Genomic DNA, 6,235 nt, shown 5'->3' with positions numbered 1-6,235 from the left:
ACAGAGGGTCTCTACAGATTCTACTCCGCCATCCTCCCAACAAGATTTGCAAGACAACACAAGGCTGGACAGTCAACATAGCTGTGTAGATGATGAGCACATCTCCCCTACTCTACCATCATAGGTGCTTGCTCTAACTTGGAACTGTTATATGTGGTTGCGTGTTCCTTATGATGTCTAGTTTGTATTGCTTCTATTTTTGTTGAATTGCATCTGCGTAGCTTACAACTTATACTTGCAATGATCACTTACACATAAGACACATTTAACTTGGGAGCGTGATGTAGGTTGCATCTTGCATTGTCTTCTAGCTTGTACTGCTTAAAATTTCTTGAAATGGCACTTACGACGAGACACTTTTTACCTGATAGTGATATTGGTTGCATGCTCATATGGTGCCTAGCTTTCATTTCTTCTAATTTTGTTGAAATGTCTTCTGCTTACTGTTTTCATACATATTCCATCCTCCTATCGTACGTGTGAACATGCAATGTTCTGTTTTTTTGTATATATTCCATCCTCCTATCATGCGCTTGCCTTATATCAAAGTAGTGTTCGTCTGTATCATGCAGCAACCGGTTATGCAGAGCTAATTTTATTCATCTTCTTGTGGTTTTGACTTCATAAGGCAATATCAGAAAAGAGGAAGGAAACGAGTAAGTTAGGGGAAGTTGGTGATCCTCTGGACCGACGCAAACAGAGACTCTCTAGATTTGCCACTACTACTGCTAATGCAGTTGAAGTCCCAAGTCTACATAATGAGTTCATCCCCCGTACTCCACCATCGCAGGTGCTTGCTCTAAGTTGACAGTGTGATAATTGGTTTCATGTTGCATATGTTGGCTAGCCTGTATTTCTTCTATTTTGATTAAATTGCACATGCTAAGTTTATACGTTATACATGTGCATATGACATGCCTTTCTGTGTCTAGAATACACTACATCTATCTATCATACCATGTTCATACATCAAAGTACTGCTATTGTGTATTCCGCATCAGTCACTCATGATTGGATGCATTTAACATGGCAGTTTGATAGTGTTTGCATCTTGCATTGATTTCTATGTTGTACTACTTTTAATTTTTTGAAATGCCACTATGACAAGACACTTTTAACTTGGCAGAGTGATACTGGTTGCATCTTTCATATGGTGTCTAGCTTGCATTACTTCTATTTTCTTGAAAATCTTTCTGCTTAGTTTACACATCTTAGCTGTGAATATGTCATGCCGTCCTATTTTTCTTACATATTCCATCCTCATATGATTTTCTTACATCAAAGTATTGCTTGTCTGTATCATGCATCAATGAGTTCTAAAGAGCGATTTTATTCTTTTGTGTTGTGGGTACGACTTGACATGGCAAAGTCAAAAAAGAGCAAGGAAAAGAATATAGTAGGGAATGGTGTTACTCGTTGGGTGAAACAAAAAAGGATCTGCCCTCTAGATTCTGCTGGTACTTATAGTGCAGTAGAAGGTCCAAGTCCACCGGCTAAATCTACAAACACAGTATCACCTGCTCCACCACCTGCAGCATCCGCTTCAACTGTAGCGGCATCTCAATGAGTTACTCGTTCTTTTGCTCCGGAACTGGCCAGTTCCCAAGCTGCCTTCACACCTAACACTACTTCCGAAGCACTGCTGACACAACAGGACTTGGCAAGATCAAATGAACCTCATGAGCATCAACACCAAGATGGTACCTGACCAAGTCAAGTTGCAGTTGCATGCTCCTTTATATGTAATCTCATAGTTTGATGTGCACTAACACTTTTCATATTCGTTGTTGAACTAACACCACGGTGCAAGCGGAAACAGACATATGTGATAATGCTTGATAGATTAACAAAATCTAAAGGAGGAAGAATGGAGATCCATTTTAAGGCAGGTTTAAAAAGGCCACGTGATGCTACAGAGTCAGCCAAGTTAGTATCAAAGGCAGTCGTTACCGTTAGGTGTCATGCACTTATCCTCCCAACGTGGCACTACACCACAACACTTAGTTGGGGGCAATTAACTGCCGGGAGAAGTATATGAATAAGGGCAAATGATCAGCCGGGAAACTTGTTACTGCCGGTAGAAGCACTTCAGGGCAGAAAAACTGCCAGTAGGACTTGGCGAATAAGGGCATAGAAACTGCCGGCAATTGTCCACGTTGAAGGGCGCATTATCTGCCGGGACAAGTAAACATGGCCCATTTACTGCCGGGACAAGTAACCATGGCCCATGACGCGAGACCGAAATAAATTGGGCCAAAGCGCGCGCTACCGAGCAAAAGCCCGCCAGAGATGAAAATTTACGCACCGAACGAAGATTGGCGCAAGACTCGGCCCAAATCTCCCGAACTCTCCTCCAAATCGCCCCCAAATCTAGTCCGATGTGTGCCCTCGTCGCCGCCGCCCCCAAACGCGATGTGCCCTTGCCGCCGCCGCCGCCGCCGCCCCCGCCCCCAACCACCGCACCCAGCCTCCTCCATCTGACTATGTTCTCACCCCCAAGCAGCGGATCGTCCGTCCCCTCTCACCCATGTCGCCGCCGCCTCCTCACATGCGTCACCGCATCCCTTATCTTCTCGCCGGCGGCGCCTCTTTCTTTCGCCCCACATCGCCTCTCGGTGGAGTTAAAGGTGGCTTTTTGGTGAAGAGGAGGTGTGGCGGCGGCAAGGAGCAGCGAAAGGAGCTGTGCAGCCGGATGATTCTGAAGCTGCTGGATCTGAAGCGGGACGATGTCGCCGTGTAGCTGGAGCGGTAGGAGCGTGGGCACGCGGCGGCCTTCTCCTGCTTGATGGCGACAGCGACGAACACGAGGGCTCCCCATCGCCCTCGACCTGTAAGGAGGAGCGCCTACCCCCAGGTCGGGCCTGAGATGTGCAGCAGCAGCAGCAGGGGGCGAGGAGGCAGGCGTCGTGGTGGTGGGCTCGTCTTTGAGGCACTCGAGGTCGTGCGCGGCATCATGGACGCCCGGCAGCTGCGGGTCCCCATTCAGGCTGCGGCATCTCCTCCATGCGCGCCGCCATGGTCCTCTGCTGCGTCAACAGCGAATTGTGGAGATGTCTGTGTCTGCAGGTAAACCTCTTGCGCCTGACCATGAGCACTAGCGAGCTGCTGGGCTGAACATGCTGGGGACATGTTGTCCGTGAACATATAGTTGACCGTGAGGACAGTAACTTCAGGAGCTGCTAATAATTCAGCTACTCCCCTGCCCCTGATATTTCTCTCGTTGTTGTCTGTACATGCTCGGAATAACTTGACTCCTTCAGCTACTGTTAATTGTTGACTTGTTGTTGTTGTTGTTATTTGAACATGCTGGGTGTACTGTAGGAGTACTTGTATTGTTGCTTAAATATTTGCTTGGAGTAAATGATGTAGTTCAACTGAAATCAAAATTTCCGAAATAATGTTTATCAAGGGTTGTATGTACTGAAATCAACATCTCTGAAACAACATTCAGATATGCGGGATTCTAATGCCTGATAATATGGTTGAGATATGCTAGATAATGCTCCATTTCAAATTGGATAATGCTAGATAGTGTGAGATGCCGTCCGACAAACTGGGCACATCCACCTCCGTGCCACTGTTTCCGGGGCAGATTTATTTTTTGAGGGGCGTTTCCTGGGCAAATTGTGTTGGCAGGTGACGAAATAGATCTGGGCGCGTGGCCGGTGGCGGAGGGATCCAGCCCTAGGAAGGCAGGAACAACTTTCATCCTCGACTACTCATCCCCACCTGTGAAATTAGGTAAAATTGCAAACTGGTATGTTCATCCGGGATTAATAGACCTGGGCTTACTTCGAGGTTAGAGTGTGGGAATGATCCATGGGGATGTTCATGACTTCATTATCTTACTAGTATTTGGTTCAGGGATTTGTTCTATGTAGTTGAATGTTAACTTTAAAATTTGAATCGATGAGGAGATTTTCTTTAGCACACTATTTGTCTGTCACATTTGATAAGATCTATTCTTGAAAGCTCTCCATTTCGAATATACTCACAAATCACAACACTTAATTTGTGAGGAGTATAAATCCATTCTTTTATCTTGTAGTGTATTCTAGAACGTTTTCGATGTTAATTTGGATAGTTATACTTTTGTTGTGGCAAGTTTGGTTCTATGCATGAGATGGTTCTCTGGACTATGAAACTAGTATACTATATACAAGTTCACTTTAAAGTTACATTTGTATGATTACTATGTTTATATTTGCGCTTCATTATTAATGTTGATTGGTGGTTCAGAAGTTTGGGCCTATTTTTATATGAGCTGTATCCAAACACCAGATTTTGATTTCCACACTTAGGCACAAGCTTGCCCAGGCTTCAAAAAAATTCTGGCTCCGCCACTTCTAGATGATGCAAGAGTAGTACTAACTTAGGAGTAGTAGATACGCTAGATAATGCCACATTTCAAACTAGATAATGCTCCATTTCAAACTAGATAGTGCTGACAGAGATGAGGATGGACAATGTGAGTCTGCCTTGCCGATATTTTCACTTAGGCCTTCTCGGCATGGCTTCTTGCAGGCCTCCCCTCCAACTCCCCTCCCTCTTTCTCCATGCTATGCAGCACCACCTCTGTGTTCTCACATTGGATGTAGCTACCAAGCCCTAACCAACCCTGATGGCCCATCGTGGTGGCTGCGGAGCTCATTAGAGTGTAGATTGGATAAACCGTGTTTCAACTGCAACTTCTTTGAGTAACAAGAAGTTTTTTTCTAGCTTCTGTACCTGCTCCCAATTTATTTCTACACCTTAATAATCTGCTTCTATGTATGCAGCTGGAAGTGAATAAGTCTGGCAAAAGCAACAATGCGATCACATGCTAGTCTCGAGGGGTAATACTTATGCATCTTTCGCTTGGCTATTGCTATATGATATTATTTATATATTTCTTTTTGATGTGCTTATTTGTTTGTTTGATTTGTCACCTCTGCATATCATTTAGGATGTACTAAGTTTATAGAGGGGTTAACTTTTACCTTAACTTTTTTGCTGTGCAATCCTCCGGTTCTCAATTATGTTTGTGCATTCTTTATTTTATTCTAGGTTCTCAATTAGTGCAATCTGTTCCTTTCGGTGCACTTGGAGAGTACGCTTTAGTGAAGCAAGTAACAATATTACAGATTATTGTTTTGCCATATTTGCCCATGAAAGATTTTTGTATTTGAAGCGCAAATAATTTCTGCTCAATCAAATTATGTACGTGATAATCATTGCTTGTTGTGATGATGAAGTGTTGCACATTTGGAAGAGTTTTGTGCCGACGAGTTAAACTTCAGCACGTCGAAATCTATAATACGTTGATTTAAAATCTGAAATGATAGCACCATTTTTGAGTTTCTGATTTGTTGCAGATTTCTCAAAGATACACAAGCTGATGGTGGTTTGGAAGATGTACAAGTTGCTGGAGGTTTGGAAGATCTACAAGTTGCTGGAGTGACAATGTATATGTAATATACCTTATTTGTTGAACCTTGAGACATCGGCAAGTTTTATACTACCTTTGGTTGGTTGTTTCAGCACACAAGCCATTGTATGCTTATTTTGGTTGTGTGGCACGATTTCTTTAGCTTAAACATATGTACTTTGCCTTCTGAGGCACAATGTCATTAGAAACGTATATTTTTTATCTGTTTTATGTTATTGAATGAGGCCTTACATGTAATCTGATTGAGCTGTATGTATATGTTTTGTGATCTGTCATGTCTGTTCGAACATAATGATTGGATATTAAATGAGGGATATCTTGCCCAGAACAATTTATATTGCTTCCGAGAAAGCACGTCATGGCATATTACCTGCCAGGTAAACGTGCTTGTGCAGGCAGCGGAATTGCCAGCAAACTGTAGTGCATATGCTAGGATGAATCTGCCGGGAGAACATAAACTGCCGGCAGATATAATGGTCGGGGCAGAAGAACTGCCAGGGATTGTTTATCTGCCGGCACAAGTAATCCCCGGCAGCCATTGTTGTGGCAGTTCTATCTGCCGGGAGAATCTTCGTCCCGGCAGTCTATTTGCCCTCTTAAGTGCGTTCTCTCGGCATATTATATGTCGGTGCACTAGTGTTGTGGTGTAGTGGTGGATCCAGTACAAGAATGAGAAGGACAATGCCCAAACACCTTCCTTGACCATTTATCCGTAAGTAATGTTATTCATCGCAATTTGTAATATTGTCTTGCTGTGTCCCATACTTTCTAGCTTCCTCCTAATAGACTCACATTCTTTTTTCAATA

General features: G+C 43.6%; 1 long non-coding RNA gene across 2 annotated transcripts; it reads left to right on the top strand.

Annotated features, from left to right (window-relative positions):
- Window positions 1-2,297: 2,297 nt before the first annotated feature.
- On the top strand, window positions 2,298-5,648 carry LOC119354992. 2 transcript variants are annotated; one of them, XR_005171380.1, is made up of 4 exons: window positions 2,298-3,066; window positions 3,637-3,741; window positions 4,779-4,835; window positions 5,355-5,648. It is a non-coding gene; the product is annotated as an uncharacterized LOC119354992 (long non-coding RNA). The 2 variants fall into 2 exon arrangements; XR_005171379.1 differs by having other exon boundaries at window positions 2,300-3,741.
- Window positions 5,649-6,235: the final 587 nt, after the last annotated feature.

Source organism: Triticum dicoccoides, chromosome 2A (assembly GCF_002162155.2).
Source record: "Triticum dicoccoides isolate Atlit2015 ecotype Zavitan chromosome 2A, WEW_v2.0, whole genome shotgun sequence".
Lineage (NCBI taxonomy): Eukaryota > Viridiplantae > Streptophyta > Magnoliopsida > Poales > Poaceae > Triticum > Triticum dicoccoides.
Note: the sequence above shows the minus strand (reverse complement) of the source record. Positions and strands in the feature narration are given on the sequence as shown.